General features: G+C 40.6%; 1 long non-coding RNA gene across 1 annotated transcript in view; it reads right to left on the bottom strand.

The window, feature by feature from the left end:
- LOC148222822 (uncharacterized) overlaps positions 1-20,722 on the bottom strand; it is a 42,614-nt gene extending 21,892 nt beyond the window's left edge. Inside the window, exon 1 of the long non-coding RNA XR_015805410.1 lies at positions 17,452-20,722. This is a non-coding gene — a long non-coding RNA (uncharacterized LOC148222822). The remainder of the gene's footprint in view (positions 1-17,451) is intronic.
- Between the last annotated feature and the right edge of the window lie 470 nt (positions 20,723-21,192).

The following is a 21,192-nucleotide window of genomic DNA, read 5'->3' as shown; positions in this document are numbered from 1 at the left end:
TTTCAATCTTTCCATGAACTAAATAATTTTATCAGTTTCATTCTCTCTTTTTTTTTTAAATTTGTCCCATTAAACTACAGAACTGGAACATATTCATGAATAGTTTCTTTCTGCTTTAACTCAAGGAGTTCCTGACATAACAAAAACTGGTAATTAACTGTCTCGAAGACTTTTACAATAGGCTCTTTAAATAAGTCCTAGTATGCAGCACTTGGAGCACTGACTCCACATTGCTGTTACCACTGCAATGCACCCAGTGTTAAACAAGGTTTGCTACTCCACCTCAGCAACAATCCCTGGCTGTTTTTATCACTGCTGTCCTGCTTGGTAACACCAAAGTCCTCCCACATTTCTTTGCATGGAAAAGGCTGCTGAGCTCCTCCACGGTGATTCCCTGCTCTCAATCCACTCGGCTCAGTGACACTTCCTTAAACACTCCATTATCAGAGGGCCACTTGCCACCAGCACAGGGACCAAGTGGCAGGTCTCCAGAGGCTGGGCACAGCCTAGCCTCCCCTCCTAGCTGGTGTCACAGCTGCTCTGTGCTGTTGGCACAGATGCATTTTGGCACACTTTGGCAGTCCCTGTGACCTGCTCCTGCCTCACACCCCACTTAGAGCAGGAAGGGCTCTTCCTGATAGAAGAATCAGGCTTCAGTTTTTCAGGTGTCACTCAGCAGTATGTGATTTGTAGCTGCTGTTGCATGTTGCATGTTGGCTCTAAGCATAGTCAGTTTTGCCTACTCATGCTTATCTCCCCTGGTTACAGTACATTCTGTTTCTGATGAAAATATTACTCTGAGGAGTATTTGGCTCCACCATACATTTATGCTCCCTGCTAACTAGCCCAAGCCTTATTGTTGCAGTTCCTAATATTTTGCATCATTTGTAGAGCCAGCAATATAGTCTGTAAATAGCATGAAAGAAAACTTTAATATATATCTTCCCCCAGTGCTCCAGACAGATCGGTTCACTGTGGAACAATTACATGTGTTAGCCTATATTTCTTGTAAAATCAAAGGACACCTCAGCCAGAACAAGCCATAAAGCTAGATGAGGAAAGGAAAAAAAAAATCTCCAAATATGTACAGCTTAAGTTACGAAACTATAAGAAAATAAAGCAAAATTGAAAAGGGCAAAGGAGACAAAATGTAAACACAACTTTTTATACACTGTGTAACACAGAGTGAATGTCATTTTGACATTCTGGTATCATGGGCTGCCAATATAGTTTAGAAAAGAAAGAGATATCTCCAGAATTATGGCAATGCTGCTCTCTCATGTCAAAGCTGGTTACAAGATCTATGTTTGTGGTTGCTCAGTCTAACTGCCTGCTTGGAAACTAAGCAAGGAGAAATAATATCCTGAATAATTGTATTTAAAGTGTCCAGAAAGATCATGAATCTTCAGAACCACCTTTGGAAATGCAGTCCTTTTAGTGGGAGCCCACAACCACACCCCTTGATGCAATGAGTGCCTCGTGGTAGCTGAAAAGTCCCCCAAACCTGCTGCACTCAGGCCTTCTGTAGGATGTTAAGGAAGCAATTGTAACACATTACTAAGTTGATTTTATGACTTTGAAAAATCTCCTCCTTAACACAAATACTCTATCACTGCCAGCTGAACACATTTAATTTTTGAATTAATACTATTTTTCAGAGGTCAGACATGTGACAGTAACAAAAGTCTTTTGCCAAGCCGTGTACTTCAGGTCTGCATCTGAATTTCCCCAGAGCCGGATCCTGTTTAAATACAAGTAACAGCCTCTGGCTCATGGCTAATGCAAAACTTCTGTTCTCTGGACTCCTTCAAGGCTCTGCTCATGGATTCCTTCCCCACACAGGTGTGGGGAGACACATCCACTCAGAGCCCTCTCTCACAGCACACACTGCTTAGCAGGTCAGGCAGACCTAACAGCCAGGATGTAGGAATGATGGCAGTCATTTACCCTCCCATTTCGTCCCCAGCCCGAGGACTGCCAGGTTTTGGGGGAGCTTTAGGTGGTAGCCATGTGGGGTTTGTGAGGAGTCATTCCACCAAGGGCCATGGCTGCCAGGCTGCCCTGGCACCACCAGTGTGGCTGCTGCTCTGCCTAGCACTCGTGGGATGGTGGAGTGGAGCAAAAGCCTCTGGGAAGAGGGATAGCTGCTACCCACTCACACAGGAGGACTCTTACAGAGGAAGACAAAGATGTCATCACTCTAGGGATGGTGTATTTTATATTACATTGCAATTGTATGAAATATCAAACCAGCACTCCATACAGTAACTTTTGGTGGTTATACAGGTCTAGGATGTTCAGAAGGATTTCAGGAAGCACAATTTCTGGAGATACATGCAGCTAAAGATGCCTGGGCTCTGCTTTTTGCTAGAAACAAGTAACATGTCTGTCCCACCACTCCAGTCCCTGTGACTCCAGCAGCCATTGGTCACTTTGAGTGAGCGTTGGGACAGGTCTGGTCTGTGAGTGGTTCCACAGCCAAGTTCCCCTGATGAGGGAAGTCACAGATTTCTGCAGTACAGTTTCACAGCAAGCCTGCTGTCACCAAAATAACTATTAACAATACCAACTAATATTGCATAAACATTGATATTAGCTTTCCCCAAGCAATAATGCTGTAAACCCTCCTCTGCTGAGAGGATTTGAGGGACACAGTCCCTCTCTCCAGACCTATCTCCAACTATATATGGCAATTTCTGTGATTCTTTTTCTGTCTCTCAGCACAGGTGGGGTCTAGATCTTCTGTCAGTTAAATTTTATTTTCCATCCTGCTTAGTAATTCAGATAGTGTTTTGGTTCACTTGGCTGGCACAGAGTATTTTCACCACACCCTTGTCTCTGCAGACAAACAACATCTTTTCTAACCACTGGCAGAGCCAAACCTAGTGAGTAGAAGGAACAGTAGTTAAGGCATAATAAATAAAGCCACCCTGAAGAAATACCTACACAAAGCAAGATGAATGGGCATCAACTAACTGGACAGTGTTTCTAAACAAGGGAGGAATAAATCAGACATGTCAGGAGCCCTAGGATACCTGACAAACAGAGAACGATGTTTCTTGAAACCATAGTTTTATCTCTGCTTATTTGGATCAAACACTTGTAATAGTTGTGGATTAATTTCCTTCCCATAGTCAAAACAATAAAAGCCAGGCACCATTTTATTAATTTCCAAACCAGCGTCAGATAAGCAGAATTGCATTTAAAAAAGTAAACACCCTGCCATAGAATTGGAGGATATGTAAGCGTTTGGGGATTTTTTCCTGTGTCTATAAATGGGGGAGGGTTTTAACATTATGAATAGATTTCATTTTGTAAGTTGTGCTACAAAGCACTGATAAGGCCACGGGAAAGCAGCAGAGATTGAGGCAGAGCAGGAAGAAATACCACCCATATTAGGAGACAGCCACTTACTTAGTGGCTCCCATTTGAATAAAGATGCCATTGTTCAGCCAGAAGAATGCACATATTCACAGGCCCTGCACAGAATAGCTCAGTGTATCTAGAACTCCAGAAGTGTCCAAATTACAGCCGCAGGGCCAAAACTGCCCTTAAGTCTTTCTGAAGAATGACCCTCTGCTTAATTAATCAGTGCTTTAACTGTGAGTGATCCCAGGACACACTTTTCTCAGGCCTTTTTCTTAGCCCTGCTTGTTCAGAACAAACCTTTAAATGTTCTCTGAGTGATTTTTGACCATTTTTTCCCCTTTCAAGATTATTATTTCCTGTTTTACTGTGAAAGCTCATTAGAAACGAAGACCAGAATCTAGATGATCTCAGTCCAGTTTACTTGGATAGGAAATGACTGACTCGGGATGGAGAGACACAGGCTCCCTTTCAAGGCCTCCCACAAAAGATTAAGTCCACAGACTCCCAGAATATTGAAACTGCAATTTTCTTTCCATATATTAAGTGCACAGACTCACAGAATATTGCTACTGCAATTTTCTTGCCATATTACACATAAGAATTATAGCAGGGCTGATGAGCTTGCAAGTGCCATTCTGTTAGTCGTATTTGATCCCATTGCCATAACTCCAGCTGTTGTGCATGGGATCTACCAAGATCTCTTTCCCATTTACTCTACACAAGACAGGTTTGAATTTTCAGCACTGCGTATTCCTTGCTGTCACAGGCCAGGTTGTCTGAATTCTCATAAAGCTTTTTTTCTTTCCTATCTGGAACAGAAAAGAAATTTTATAGCATTGAGAAATGCATGAAGATAATGAAAATCATTGTGCAAAATTTCACTCCAAATGGGACTCCACCTTGTCCACCTAGCTTTGATGATAAAATTCTTCCTATTCTAACTGAAGTTAAACAAGGAAAGACAAAGGTTTTGCTTAAAATGAAAACAGTAGCATCTTTTTTTAACAGTGATCTTTACTGTGAAAACCAAACTAATTTTGACCATATTTATAAATTTGCAACAAAATATACAAACTAAAAAATGTTAAGACTTAAAAAAACTTAGCATGAGTGTTTTGAAAAGCTATAGTGATAATATAATCTGCAGCTGGGGAAGCTGGAGCCATACTGTTTGATAGGCCCTATCTTATGATATCCAATATTAAGCTAAGTAAAATGATATGACCGGATGGCCTAACTAAATTTAGTAGTCTGTTGAATTGCCACTCTACTAAATTTAGTCGGCCCATAATGGGCATTGAATATCTACAGCCCAAATGATAAAATCTGTCTTGCTTTTTTAGGCTCCCAGCAAATGTACAATATACTATGTTGCACTATTAAGAAATAAGCAGATCTGCAAGGGAAAGCATGAGAAGGGGCAACCAGGACCTTAAGGAACACAGAAGGAATCAGGATCTGCCAATCCACATCCTCATGCTCAACATCACCCAGCAGCAGACACAGGGCCATGGGTGCTCCCCAGATATTTGACCTGAAGGAGAGGAGGATGAGGAGCAGGTGGGAGGAGGAGGAAGAGTCTCTAGGCACCCTAACCCTCCCCATTATAAAAGTGCCACTCCAAATGCAACTTTGTGTGGGAGCCATGGGAAGAAGACTGGTTACAAGTGGTAGCTGGGCTTTCTGAGCCTTGCTGCTCTTACAGAACATATGCTGGCTTTGGTTTCATAGCATTCCTTTTACACTTTCCATTTTGGGCTCTGTAATCCTGATAATAGACAGGGAAGTATATTTCTGCATAGATTTCCCTGCATCTGTGAGCCAGCTTTACAGCTATGAAAACTGCTAAGTCACTTTTCTCAAAACCATATTTGAGGTGTTACTTACACATTTCCTGCTATTTAGGGGGATTTCTTCTCAGTCCATGTGTGTTGTGACCTCTCTACTGGTGTGAAACCATGTAGGTAACATTTTTTTATTCATGTGAAATATAACAAGGCTAGAAGCTTTTAAAAATTCTGCTATTCACAAGTAGAAAATAGCAGTTGGGCATGAAAAGGAATGACCATAACATTATTCTTAAAAAGAGTTGCATCCTTCTGTCCTCATATAAAAATCTATTGGATGCCCCATGTAACTCAGTGATGCTTTTTAATAACAGACAAGAAACAGTGCCCTTGTTCTCACTTCAGTTCCCAGTGCAGCAACAGAGACACAGACATGATATTCAGGAGGTTCTGCAGACCTGGCTTTTTACTGAAGGTTGAATATCATAAACTGTAAGTGAGCTTTGATCCCCTCCCTAGAACAGGCAAATTTAACCTGTCTGAAGTTCTGTAAGCATCATTCTCTGCAAGGAGCAATTTTATTGATCATAGCTGGGTGTTCATGTTCAACAGCCAGAGACTGGCTTTCAAAAATAATACATCTCAAAATAATCAGTATAGAAACTCCTTTTTCCTTAATCATTTACACTAAAAGGGAACAAATAGCACCTTGGAAAAATGCTTTGTCCGTTTGGCAGGGGGGATGGGAAGCTTCTAAAGTAATAGCTGAGAAGTAGGTATGAAAATAAGATCTTTACAGCTATTGTGTCTATGTTCTACATCTATGTAGGCACCGTGTTTTAGAAATGAGAAAGGAGAGGGGCAGGGGCTCAAAATTCAGAGCATTTTGTTAATTTGGGACATTCCAGTTTGCAGACAGAATTTGCCTTCTTTCAAGATTTTAAAGTCTGAATTCCCAGTAAATGGTTGTGGCAAATGAGATCACTGTCTCTGAATTCCCTCCTCAGAACTTTTGGAAAGCTTTGTCATTTGACCCCAGTTGCATTTGGAGGTTGTGTAGGGCTCAAACACACAGGACTATCACAGATATCATGAAGTGCACCCCTACCCATTGGTGCCAGCCCACTCCTGCCTCAGAGGGGCTTTCACAGCCACCTGGGAATCTAGCCAGAGTATCTAAATACATCAGGAACCAGAGTGTCCTAGTTCTGCTGCTCACACAGTAACTTGTTTTTCTTTTTATAATTATGTCTTAATCATTCTTTATGCTGAAATAATCATAACATATTTACAACCAGACTCTATTTTAATTTTTGTCTTCAGATCACTTTCTATTTGGCCTCATACTGCCATTCTCAGCCCAAATGACACCCTTCCTATCAAAGCCAATTTGGATTTATTTTCTCAAACACAAGTTTGCAAGGTATTTCTGTCAAATGATTTACTCAAGTTCAGATGTTGCAAATAGATCTGCTGGTGTAAAGAGGCAGAGCAGCAATTCTGGATCTGACCCAGCAAGTATTGGGTTTCTCATTGGTGTATTTTGAAACTCTGTAACGATACCTCATTTGTGTAGCATAGCTTCATAACCCAAAAATTGTGATGCTTGGCTTCATAACCCAACAGACAGGTTGCTTGCCTGCTCATTCCAGTTGTGCTTCTTGCTTTGAGTACAGATGAGCACTTACTGGCAGATAATCACTGGCATCCTTTTTCCAAACATCATTAGCTTTTTTTAAGGCTGTTGTTGCTTTTCTTTTTCCTGATATGACTTTTTCCTCATCTGCCATGGGTAAATATTTGGAAAAATCAATTAGCTTCTCATTGTTCTTTAGATGAGTTTCATCTAGACTTGCTCATTTACACATATTCGTGTTTTACAAGTTCTTTCCCCCTCACTTTTTAATCAAACCCCTGCTTTCACAAGCCTCTATTTCTTCCTAATTGTCAGTCCTTATTTTTGTTCAGGACTGATTTTTTTCCTTTAAAAAAAAAGCAGCTCTGATGCTCATCCATTTTAAAATCATAATTAACTTAATCTCCTTCCTCATTTGCTAATGGGTCTATTTTCTCTCCAGTATTTCCTTTTTCCCTGGTAGACTCATAAAGTCTCTCTTGTTTCTCTTATCCCCTTTGGCTAACTTTAACTCATTCTGCCTTAAGCTGGGGAAAGGGAGACCTCCACAACACAGTGCTCAGAACTTCCACACATTTTATACTTTGAAAGTCTTTTGCAGACGTCAACTCATTAACTCTCATAACATGCCATCGAGGCAGAGAAGTATTTATAGCTTTGTTTTGATAAGGAAAGGCAAGGGGAGGTCTTGCATAATTGATGCTGACTGCAGAGAGGCTACTCCAAGGGCCAAAACCCCTGTCCATGTGTCCAGGCAAGTAGACAATGAAGCTGGTGGTGGGCTCAGCACCATCAACAGCAAAGTTGGAAAGCTGAGCTCAGGGGAGGACGTGAAAACCTTGCTTTCAGCTGCCTTTATTTCAGTTTATTTTTTAGGTGAAGATTTCACAGAGGTTACCCACCTAAGCTTCTGTTCAGTTCTGCTGGTCAGATGTTCCTCCACAATATTAGTCCATTTGGCCAAAACACACCAAGGGTGAAAGCAGTGCAATTGTATGCCTAGAGGATATTTTTTTAAAAGTTGTCACTTTATACAAGCACCCGACAAACATCTTTTTTCTTTGATAGCCATGACTCTTAGAAAAACAATTTCAAAACCATATGCTCAAGGTGCTTGAATTAAGACTTAACTAACTCATTTCACACAGGGGCATACCATGGGCTAGGTTTATTTTTGCTTGCAAATATGCCAGTCTGGACTTTCTGTAATTTCCTTTAGTTTCATTATAGCCACACAGCACTGTGAGTACAGGGTTTTCACAGTGTTTCTTAGCATGTAGTCCATGGATCACTGGTGGGCTACAAGAAATCAGGAAGTGGTATATGAAACAACTGCACAATTTCGAAGGAAGACCAAGAGCCTAAGCCATGCAAGCATGTTCCACTGTGAGCAAACAAAGCAAAGAGGGTGGAATCAAATTAAAAAATGAACAATCAAACCTATCTGAATTTTTTGTTGGTTTGCAAATGAAAAGCATTGTGGTTAAGCATACAGCACAGCTTGTGGATATTTTTGTCATGATCTTAAACAGTGGTTAAACACTGTTTTGTATGTCTGGAAATCTAAAAAGTTAAATGATTTTCATGAGACTCTTCTTCTAAGCTGATGTCAGCAACATCTTCATCACCCTTGCTTGAACAGTGGTGTATCACAACACTGCTCCCTGGAGTTTACTACAATCTTTCCCCAATTGCTGACCACAGGGATCCTTACTGAGCCCTCTGAGGAGTCCCCTCCCATTCTGTCCATTGCCCTCATTGCCCACCATGCCTCTCTTTTACAGGCACAGACCCTGCCCAGGGGCTTCCAGAGGGCAAAGCTGGTGCCATGCTGCAATTTATGGGACTTTCAACCAGATGAGGGACAGACCTGTGATCTTCCTCTCTCCTGGGGCACTTGGAAAATGAGATGTGATGGTCTAGTTCCTTCACCCCTAGTGCCTTTTCAAGAAAATGGTCCCCTTTAGGTCCTGGATCTCCATTTGTATTTGTGTGGGTGTATGTAGGGGAATGCATGGGAAGTATCCAGCCTATAAAACTGACTTGCAGGAGAGGCTCAGCACATAGCCTGCTTAGCACTCACAAATTGTGCTGGCTAACTACCCAGTTCCAATGTTTATGGAGGTTTCTTTCTGAGGGCTGAAAGTTTGCATCTGTGCTTCTAGTTCAAGTCCTCTCACAAATTTGAACAAAGAGCTTGTAAAGTTCAGCATCTTCCAAATTGCCCCATATAAGTCACTACTGAAACCACATCCAAATGGCTTCCCCCCCCGCCATACCTTCCACAGAAATGACCTAAACTTTGTCAGGTTCACATGTCCCTAGAGATGATCTCATTTCACTGCTTCAAAAGAGCTTTGGTCTACACAGCCTGTAGCAGCAAATTTACACTTCAAAAAGCAGACAGCTTTTTCCACATCTTATTCACTTAATGGGTGAGAATGTAAAATTAGTTCCGTTGCTGATGAGGACCTTGAGCCAAATGAAAAGTGTTCATTTGTCAGCACAGACTTACAGCCTAAAACATGATTATATAGCTAATCCAATAATGGATTTTGATGCTGAGCATTTATTTATATACAGAATGTCTTGTTATCTGTTGATAATCAGGCTCTGCAATTTACTCTCTTTTGTGTCATTAGCCATAGCAACATCTTCCAGACATATTACATTTGTGTGTCAACATACAAACACACACAAAACCTTCCTGACCAAAATGCTGTCTTTGCCTATTTCCCTTGAAAGAGCACTGGAATTTGGGCTTTTTGCAGTTTAAAATATTAGTAGGAAATGAATCATTTTTGACTGAGAACCTCTCTGCATCTTAGAAGTCTTAATAGATTAAAATTTTAAACATAAATTTTGTTTCCTTATCTATAATATCATATAAACAGATTTATTCGTTTTTTGCCTGATGTGAATGCCAATACCTAATTACCTCAGGTATAAATTTGTATACCTTAAAATTTGTATACCTTAAAATTTGTATACCCTTTCCTAAAGTATTCTATGTCCTAACATCAGAAGCTGTATAAGAGTTTGATGAATGAACTATATGAACACCATTATTTGATGGCTGAACAGATCCACCTTTTATAGAAAGGTAAGCAAAACATAATAAGGTCAATATCAGATATTGATCCTGCATCAGGTACATTAAAATCAATCAGAAAACCAGACAGTTGTTGGTATATCCTTTTTCAACTTTCTGACTAATTGCTGTTGCTACCTGATACTCCTGCAGTTGTGTGCATGACTGTAACTATCTAACACGGTAGTACTGAGACAGTTTACTACTCATTTAAATACAGAATACATAAAATTCAAATATTTAAAATGGGAAGGCATTTTAATAGCTATGCTACAGTAACATTCACCAGATATTAAAAAAAAAAAAGTCTGTGGGAAAGTAAAATCACTCCAGTATTAAACTGGGAGTTAATTGCAAATGTGGGGCACACCTGCAAACTCTGTGAACAATCCTACAACACCACACAAAGCAATTTCTGTGCTAAAGGATAGCTCTGCCTGCAGAAACACCCAGGAACTCCTCTGGAGGTTGTATGAAATCTTTTCTAAATTTGGCAGCCAGGAACAATTTAAAAGTAAAGTCATTAAGTAAAATTTACCTCAAAGGATACTGCAAATCAAGGGTGCAGGTGAGACGATGTATGAGCCAAACTCGAGCTGAGCCACTGCCTCTCCTAGAAGTAGGATCAGGCCTCCCTGTGTGCTTTTGTTTAGCTGAAATTTAGTCTACAATAAATACTTATATATTGCTGCAACATGATGTTTTATTGGGCTGCACTAGTTTACTAAAAACAGCAGGCTGGTAATAGCAGTGCTTGTGGTTCTGCCTGTAATTCATTTGTGGATGGTAATGCACAGGGAGAGATATGATACAAGATAATAAGGCAAATTAAAAAAACTACTAAACTCAGTACTGGCAATATACAATATATTAGGACCATGTTCAGACAGGCTGATTCTTTGGATATTTTTATTTTTTGTTTTACCTCAGCAAGGTAATTCATTAGATATTCGCCTGGGTAAAGAATAAATGAATATAGCATACATTATATCCTCACTTTAGTTGCAGAAACAAATCTTTCCTGTACCTGCCAATGTAATCTTCAGAATTTTCGCTATATAAAACACCTCAAGAAAAATGCACCTTGGTAAGATTTACACTTTATTACTCTAATGATTCTACAAACACTGCCACAATGTGATGAAAGGCAAAGCAGTCCTGATCTGATTGAGAGCTAATAAAAATCAGTACTGAAAACTGAAAATAGCACCCTTATCATCTTTCTTTCATTTAGACCTGATTACTAGGGGATTATAATGCAATCACAGCTATGTGTGAGAGGTAGCTATGGGAACCAGTTTTAACTGTTTATCTAGCCAAAGATCTTAATTTAAGTTTGAACACTCTGATTCATTTATATGTAAGACACCAAGGAGACAAAATGCAGAAGAAACAGATGCTCACTTGTTCTTTCCATTTAACTTCATAAGCTACCAGCCAATTTGTCTTTCAGGGACAAAATTAATTTCTGATGACAATGTGAGCAAGTAATAAACTAGGAGTTCCTGTCCTGGGAAACTTGTTAAGGCCATGTAATGTTCTGGAGTTATTTAGAAAAAAACAATTTGCTCATAGACTTGCAGGGACATCTGTAACAGAGTTTTCTTTGTCCCTGCGCTGTTACTCATTTTGGGGGCTTTATGACACCTTTTCCAGAGGCTGATTTGAAAAAGTTCAAAAGGAAATATATTGCCCATTATTTCTTTCCTTTGGGGTATTTTCTTTTTCTTAGTCTGTTCCCTTTTTTTCCCCTTCATATTCACAAATCATGCAAACCTCAACCCACTTGCTTTGCTACTTTCACACAGCCAGAGAAACCAACCACCAGCCAGGAGACCTACAAAATTAATCAAAAATTATCTGAGGAAAAGAGTTTGTTGGAAATTTTGAGGTGAGTACACACCTGAAAACATGTGACAGAGCACTATGACAAAGTCTGTGGCACATTTATGTGGAAGGAGCTTTGCCCATTAATGCTGTAAATTCTTTTACGTTACCGTCATGAGCAGGGGAAAAATATCAAAATGAGGCAGGGAGAGAGCAAAAAAGAGAGAGAGATTTCCTCCTAAGAGCTTGCATTTTCAACATGGGCTGTGTGTACACGGTCCTGCATCACTTAACCAAAATGTTCTCCATCTTTCAGTATCTTTGCTGGCACTATTTCCCCATTTCAGTATTTATTTCACATGTACAACTCTTTGGTCTGGTAATACTTTTCTATCATTTGGCTCATTTACTGGGGTTTTATCCTCACCTGGCAGGCCCTCTACATCTCAGGTTTTCTCTTAGGTAAATTCCTACAGTGTAATGTCTGTCCATTAGCACATTTAAAATCACTTCTTCTGCTGTGCTTAACACTCATTTATAGCTTATGTGCTTCACATGAAATGGTCCTTTTCCAGCAGTTCTTTTGAAGAAAGTTTAAAGTAAGTTGCAAAATGCTTCTTTTTCATCTAAACAGGGAAATGAATTTAAGAAAGGAAGAGAAGAGCCTGAAGGTTTAGCTCTTTCAAAATTTAAACAGAATTCAAAACACTGTTGGAACACATCTGTCAGAGAAAGCATGAGAGCACCTGCATTTTAAGAATAATCTCATCCCTAACTCCCTCTTTGATAATAGCTTGCATGAACAGCACCTTTAAACCACATCAATCCCAGATGCTTTCCATCCATCCAGTTATTATTTCCCTTGGCACTGAAGTGCAGCTACCTCTAGACTGAAGCTTCTCAGTGATGTGCAGCCTACTGTACAGCACCATGGCTCACAACAAGATGTCATTAAACCTATTCAGCTGAAATTATAAAACAAGGGGAATTTTAAACAAGAAATTCAAACTCCAGCTTGGCCAGGATAATGCACAGAGCAGTATTAACTCTAGATTTAAAGGCCAGGTTGTTTCAAACACTAATAATAATAATAATAATAATGAAGTTTGGATAGGAAAAAAACTAAGAATTCAATGAAAATTACAAATTACCATGGTTCTGTTTGTATTTACATAGCAGGATATCACCAGCCCCTGCCTGAGCACACAGGCCATGGCCTGGCTCTGTATCTGTGAACAGCAGCACAGCTCAGCTGTGTCCCACTGCTCTGCTTTACCTTCAGTTGGTTTTCAGTGGTCAAGAGAAAGCCTCTACACACAGCCACCCAAGTGTGGTGGCTTGGCCATTAGCACCAATAAGACTGTCACTAGTAAGGACTACTGCAAACTTCTGATCAGTGGGACCCATAGAAAATTTAATTTTGTTGCTTGAACAGCTATTTCTTTTCATACCATCTTTGCCACAGCTTTGAAGGATTTTATGCAAAGGCAAGATACATACTGAGGCCACACAGATGAAAACAGCACAGAGTCATGTTTCAAGAGCACAGAGTAAGAAAAGTTCACACACTTTAGAAAAAAAAAACCACAACACTTTGCAAATTAAATTAGTGCTTGGGAGAGATGAGATCAGTCAGTGCTCTGGCATCCTCTTTCACAGGGATCTGCAGCAGGGACATAAGAGCAGAGCAGTGTTCCTTTAGGGGGATGCTGATGAAATTTCCCACCAAGACACTCCACAGGTTTGGGACATATTGATTACCAAGGCAAATTTAATGAAAAAGAATGTAAGGATATAAAAGAAGGAGACTGTTGGGAAGGTTTGGGTGGGGGAAGTTTGACTGGTTGTTTGTGGAGCTCTGTGACAATTCTGAAAATTTATGTTGGCCTGCTGGGAAGCCAAAGAGTCACACTGGGGAAAAACCCAATTAGTTTTCTGGGCTGCAGGTATAGGGAAGAGATGGCTGAGGTAGGCCTACAGTTGGCATAATATTAATCCTCCACAAAACAAAAATGTTAGTTACATACAATTAAGGTAGAGAGTATCCTTAGGTTGAAAAAATTCTAAATCAATAATGTAGAAGAGTCATAAAATACAAATACTGGAAAAATGGAGCATTTCAGTCCGCTTCACCAGTTACTCAGAATCCCTGGCAAACTGACTCAGTAAGAGCAGTTTAAGGTGGGGAAGTGCATAAAAGGAGAGAGGTGGAGAGTTAGGCTTGGGCAATTTGGGGAAATCTGTTCTACAGAATCACATCTGCCACTTTATTTCCTGTGAAACTCTGAGACTGACAACACCACAGTGCAAAATTTCTTAGCTATATCTTTTAAAACCTTGCAGACCAGGAAGACATTAGTAGAACAATGAAAAACTTGGCATCTAAATAGCTCTATAAACTATTTCCAAAACCAAACAGATATTTTCCACTCTTCCACAAGACTCAATATAATGTAACTTATTACACATTTTAATGCAGAAAGTCTTACATAATCTGTCTCCATTTCAATAAAGCTGTAAATTTGGGGGCTGTATGTATGGCATGCAATTTTGATTAAGTAAAGAAGGGGGAATAGCACAGCTGGGCTGGAGTCACATGAATTATAGAAAAGAGAGATTCCACAGGCCTCTCTAAAAAGCTCTCATCACAAGTGAACCTATGACATTGCCTTTATGGTCCTGAGCCCACAAGCCCAGAAGATGACAAGCTTATTTAGGGTGGGAAATGTTGAAGGAGGATGCCCGTGCCTAGGCCTAGTTTAGTGTTTTACAGATTGTAATCACCGTATTCCTGCAAAAACAGAAGCAACATGAGCTCCTTCAGCAGTACACTGGGGTCTAAATTGACAACAGGAAAAGGAAATGTTTCTTTTAGCTCTAAAAATTAGTGCAAAAAGCATATGTGAGCTGCATGTGAGCTGTGTCACTAATACCTCAGTCTTCAGTGAAATGATCCCGGACTGGTTCACCTCTGATCCTGGACAGCCTCAGTTTTCAGAAGATCAAAAAGTCAGCAGATGCTCATCCTTTCTACAATGCCTCAGTAGAAACCAGATCTTTGTTTCATGGAGCATAAAGGCTGTGAAACCCATGCAGCTCAGAAATCTCAAGGAATACAAAATAAACCCACTCCTGTGCAGTGCTAATACAGGAAATTCCAGTGTGAGGGAATGTAGCCTCTGTCCAACATACCACAACTAGCAGAAGAATGTGGCTTCCCAGGAAAAAAACTTCTAAGTGGTTCCTAAGGGGCTTATGCATAAGTTGACTTTGTGTTACAGTGACAAGTCCATTGGTCCATTCAGCCATGGAAGTATTTCAGCTGGCCTTGCTGTGAGAGCCTGCTGCATGTCCCATGTGTGCCTGTGACACCAGGCCCATGGAACACACCAAAAGGGTGATTTGCTTCTCCTGATGAGCTCAGGGGAGGCAGGCAGTACTATGAAAGTCTCTCCCTTTGGGTGAAATTAGAACTACCCTGAGGCCACCACCTTCTCTCCCTCCTTGTGAAGTCAGTAAAAACCATCAACACCTAACATATTAATTTAACTAAGTAGAAAATATAAATTGAAGCATGTCCTGTATAATGAGAAATGGTCTTCAGTGTCTTCTGCAGCTGGCAAGACTACCACACATTATATTGTCTGTACCTGTGTAATAGTAACCTGACTACTGAGACCTACAACCCAAACTATGGACACCATACATGGCCTTCAGAGAGAACTATTCTGGAAATGTTGAGGAAAGAAAAGAGACAATATGAGAACTGGACCCTGAACCTGGCATAGTTCCAGCTTAGAGCCTGCCATTCTTATCTTTCCTCTGATAAACAGGGGGCAAGAGAATGCAAAAGATGCAAACTTGGGTCTGAGAGTCTCTCTGAAGTGGTCCAAGAACAGTGGCACCATGCCCATGGGCGCTGCAGGGTTGGTGGCAGGACGTGCATCAGGGTGTGGGTCCCAGAGTCTGCCTTTTCCTTCCCTTCCAGTTCTACCTGCCTCTGAGGCACAGGGCAGGGACAGCATGGATGCACCTGGTGCTTTGAATTTGTTACTCTAACAGCTCCTTACAATGATGTGCCAGCTCAGCTGTAGTAAATCTAGTCTTTTAGGTTTATTCGTATTATAAATGTTACCCAGCTATTACAAAAGTAAAATCCCCTCCTTTTTTACACAAGAGCTCTCTCCATCACCCAGGTGAAAGCTAACAAACTGAGAACAACTGTTACCAACACATGAAAGCTTGGTTGTTCCAGCTAGATGAAAGGCACCAGACCTGAGACAAATGTTTTGTCAACCCTCATGGGGAATCTTGTAAAGCCATCTCCTATCCTGTAACCGCTCTGTGGTTAAATAGCAGCTTCAGTTCTCTGATGTTGCAATCCAGCACCTTTCACCGGCATTAAATTCCCTCTAAGTTAATTCTAAGGGAAAAAAAAAAGCCTTCTGCTCAGAGGTATTTCTATTGCCCAGTTATTTTATATGAATCTGATAACTAGTTTCTGCTACAGAGGTTACATCTTGAATACTTAATGCCAATTCGGAAATTTTTTAGACAAAACAAAAATACATCTAAAACATAACACACACAGTTTAGCTAAGTGCAGAACATTAATGCAAGGCATGATTGTAAAAACAGCAAATAAACTGGAGGAGGGGAGCAGATTCAATGGATATCTCTCAGGGTTAGTACATGCTGTAACTGGTCATTCAGACATTTCTGGTTCTGAAAGTACATTCTTTTTAGCATAAAAATCTCAGAGTTCAACAATTAAAAGAAAAGTTAGAAAGAAGGATAGAGTGCAGCCAAAGGATAGCCTTTAACAACCATTTCCAAATGAAATCTAAATATGCTTATATAATAGATAAATGTTGGCTTCCATGGAAGCTTTACAACACTTTAATTCCATCTTGGACTGGGAAATACGGAATTGATTTGAATTTCCATAAGTGTCCAGAGCTCTCTGCTAAGCACACAAGCTGATATTTTGATTCATATAATAGAAGCTGTTTTTCCCCTGAAGTAACTCACTGGACTCACTTTGGCAACTTTCTGTTTTCCCTTTTGAGCCATTTTACAATGTTATTAATAGGACTATACAATAATTACTCTTCTCATATTTTCATCAGCTACTGATAACTCAGCTGCCCTATTTTTTGCTACATGGATTCCAATATCTACAGGTAAAAAAATCAGAAGTTTCTTCCCCCCATTACTTAAAACTCAGCAAACAAAGGAGTTTGCATATTGGTCACAAGGTTCACTTTCATGCTCCTCCTCAATAGTGAGTTCTTTGGACAGTTTTCTTATCCTTCATAGCCAAATCAGCAGTGGGCAGTCCATGGTCTATGGCCCATCACACACACTGCATGCACAGGTGCAGAACATCTGTAGAATAGACAAATTAAGGCTCAACTATCTCTAACCTAAGGTATTGCAAGATGAGACCTCTTGTCTGAATGGTGCAATGACCTACAGAAAGAGCAGGCAATTATATTGCCAGGAACAGATGAGGAAAATGCAATCCTGAATTCAAAATCATCAGACCTCGCTGAGGTGTGCAGACTCCTGAGGAGAGTAGGCAGGTACCTGATCCCAAGACACACTAGGCATCCCTCCATCTGTATTTTGTTCTTATTAATATACAAATGAAATGAATAAAAAAATCCTGTAAATGGCTAAATCAATCAGTGGTTGCTAACAAGAAACAATATATCAAGAAATGCCTCTTGACACTGTACCTTCAGCCTGGTACAATCTGAATTTCTCACTGTTGGTTCCGGTCCTCATGCAGCAGCTGGCAGTGCCCCATCCTCCACTGCTGGGCCTGGAGATCTGGAAAAAAGGTGGCACCGGTTCCTCCCCAGGCAGGTCTGCTCAGTCACTGCTTCCATGGGCAGCACCAACAACTTAACACACAAATACCTCTCGAGGAAAGCACAGATGCAGAGTGCTCAGGCTGGTGGGTGCAGCTTGCAGCGACCACGGGCACTGGTGATGACAACCTTTTTACACACACACAAACTTACAATATTAATTTGCAAGCAACAGACAGAAGCAGGGCTGTCAGCCAACAAGTAATATTTTGTAGAGCTGATGCAATATGTCATATATTAAAGGTCTCACATCAGCAAAACACATGGTTTAATGCTAAGTCCGAGGGTGTCCCAATGAAGCCAGTTGCACCTCTCATGGTCTTTAAGAGAGCTATCCAAAGACTTGCACAAATGGGGTTTAATTATTTTAATATAACGTTTCCTTTATGTTAGCATCCTTTTCCTGCTGCATGTTTAAAGTTGAAGGAAATTACATGAAAAAAACAAAAGAAAATTAAAGTAGGATTCATAGCAAAGAAAGTAGGTACTTTGATTTTAAAGACACTTAAAATTAGGGAGGAACTTGAAGGCCACGGAAAATGTCCCATGGCGCTAAATAATTTTTATAAGTTGTCATTGAGTATGATGCTTTTAAGCAAATCTATCACTGAAGGCTGTTCTCTGTCACTGAGTCCAAAACCCTTTAAATGTTTTTATCTAGTCTAGCTTTCCATGGCTAGCATATTTCAAGACAGGAGGGAGATCTTATCAAAACAGGAGAGATTAGAAATGGCAAGAAAACATGCTCAGCAAACAGATATGAATCTGGAGAGACACCCTCTCCTGACAAAAGCACATCCTACAGATATGGGTTAAAATTGGTTAAAATTACTATTTTAAAAAGTAGAAAAAGCATTTAGCTTCTGCAGACTGAAAGGTGATTCCACTCTAACTGCTCATTGGGCAGAGGTATATGCAAACCCTTTAATACAGCTACCCAAGCTGTAGTCCAGGAAGAGTAGCTTTCACAACTTGGCAGCTGGATGTGGAGATAATCATGTGGATATGGGCCCTGACCTCTCTGCTAGAACAGATAATAGAATAAAGAAAAAAGAGGAAGATGGCAAGTAGATACTTGATTTCTTTCGATAATTGTGACTTGCAGTTTGTTATCACACTTAAGTTGAACAGCAACGAATTTTGGGGGTTTTGTGAATTTTTAGGGAAAATTGATAACATCAGCAGTCACATATCTCCTATTGCCACTCTCTTGGTTCCTAAAACAACTAATAATTCAGACCTGATGGGTTCCTTTTGATCACTTTGGGCCAAGGTGTGGGGTAACAGAAAATTATTGCAAAAGTTGGCAACTGAGAAGAGGCTTGCCTGGCCACGGCACTGACCTTTCATACTGCTGCAAACCCACACCACAGATATTGTGTCACCCTTGATATTCCCTCTGCTGCCAAGGACGGTGACTACTTTGGTCAGATGGCTTGTTCCCTGGATGCAGGAACCTGCTCACATCAGCCCTTGCATTCTTTCCAGTGCCAGGAAGAGGTTCCTCCACCTTTGAAAGGCTGAAGTGGATACCTCATTAGGCCTTGATTATCCTCAAGCAATTAGATTTCTGCCCTATTACTGATCTGCCTTTTTTAGCAGGAGTCGTGGAATGGGCAGTGGCTGTCTTGTCTTCGTTATAATGCATGATTTGAAACTTTTCAATTAAGCTTCAGATCAGGCCACAGTACTGAGACCACTTTAACGAGGGTGAGTAATGACCTTGTGCTGCACGTGATTTCTGGCACACCATCAGCTTTAATTCTTCTTGATCTTACTGTAACCCTTTGATACTTTGGATCAAGGGTTCTCTTGAAATGCTTTAAGCACATCGTAGGACTTTCAGGGACTGTTCTGACATGGTTTCTATACTGCTTGTTTCAATGTAGCCAGACTGTCACCTGTAAGTTTTCCATATAAATTCAAATTGTCAAAGATTAAAAGGGAGCTGAAAATCTGGCATGTGTGCAGAACCGGGGAAATCTGGTGTGGGTCCCTAGAGTAAGTGAATCTAAGGAGGATTCTGCTGTGAGAGCAAGGTAACCCCTTTGATGTGCCATGCCCAAGTATAGCAGTGCTATGATTAGAACAGAAAGCTACATTATGCTGGAGTAGTGAATTTAATAAGAACTACTGAGAGAGAGAGACTTCCAGAAATTTAGACTTCCCAGTTAATACCTATCTTTGTGTTACCTATAGGTCAAACTAAAAATCTGTAGTTTTAAACACAGCATAGACCCTCATCCAGTTAAGCCAGTGATAGAAATCACATTGACATCAGTAGGATAAATGTCTTGCCTTTGAATTAAGAACTATTTGGACCCAGATCCAAATCCAAGCCTTGTAGCTGGAATCAATTTCCAAACAGTCTGTGCATGGACAAAAGCTGAAAATACCTTGGTATTTTCTAGGTCCTTTCCCAAGTCTTGAAATCCTAGGTCTTGAACTTGGATGTCCTTCTCTTGTGAGAAGTAACAGCATCCAAATATAAATTTAAACTCAGGGTTTCTAGAAGGCCCTTGACATCTCCTAGGTTTGTAGGCTCCCTGTAGCTGACACAAGGCTTCCATGACATGAGGCAATGAAACAGATACAGGTTTGGTCATGAAAACCCATAAAATACTTCTCATACAAACTCATATAAAACTCATATATTGCTTTTAGATATGAATGCTTCCCAGCATCTGGATGCACAATTCCTCAAAACAGAGTCATTTTCCATAGGAGCAATCGGTTCCTGTTAACAGCACAAGACCAAACACCAGATGCCTCTGAGGGGCCAGACTCAGCATCCATGAGGGACAGAAGCAGCTACAAGCCTCAATCCCAAACCATGGGCAGTACCAAGGGAGTTAACTATTGAGGAGACAGCAAGAATGGGACTGCAGCCTGTGCCTTGCAAGGTATGTGGGAGCCTGCCCTGCTTGGCCCATAGCCCTGCTCTGTCCTGTCAAGCTACCCAGCACAGGGATGAAGCTTGCTGGGCTTGCCAGAGGGATGAATTTTTAGATAGCTCTTGTCATTTGGCATCTTCTTTTCAGACATCCCAAAAGCTCCTCTCCTGGTTCACAGGGCACATCAGGGCGGTCACCCCTGAGCAGGCTGATTTAAGCCTGACTGCTGACAGTCTCCCAGGCTGCCTACCAGCAGAGCAAAGCAATGAGACATTCCCCTCCTGCTACAATTTAGACATTTTCACCTTTAAAATAAAAAATACCCTGTACTTTTTAAAAAGAACTCTTGAAGCTCTCCTTACATGCAGTATAGGGGATGGGGAGGGTGGGTATCTGCAAGGGTAGCCAAGAAATCCATTGTTTTATTGCAGTTGGATGGCACTAAGAGGGAAGTGAAAAAGCTTTCAAACTTGCTATCAGTTACTTGATATATGCAGGAGTTGATTTTTATTGATATACCTCCAGTCACCAACGGAAATGGTTCGTCTTTCGTTACACCCTTTAAAGGAGTCCTTTTTCACTGCACTTGTCCTGGTGGCTTCTGCAGAGCTGGTAACATTAAGCAAAACTCATTTCCCAAACCAAGCCCATTGCATAGAAATACATTTTTTTTCCCAGGATGTAGCAAGCAGAAAACACTCTCATCTGACAC

This window comes from Sturnus vulgaris, chromosome 9 (assembly GCF_052056855.1).
Source record: "Sturnus vulgaris isolate bStuVul1 chromosome 9, bStuVul1.hap1, whole genome shotgun sequence".
Classification (NCBI taxonomy): Eukaryota; Metazoa; Chordata; class Aves; order Passeriformes; family Sturnidae; genus Sturnus; species Sturnus vulgaris.
The sequence above is the reverse complement of the archived record's forward strand: the minus strand, read 5'-3'. Positions and strand labels throughout refer to the sequence as shown.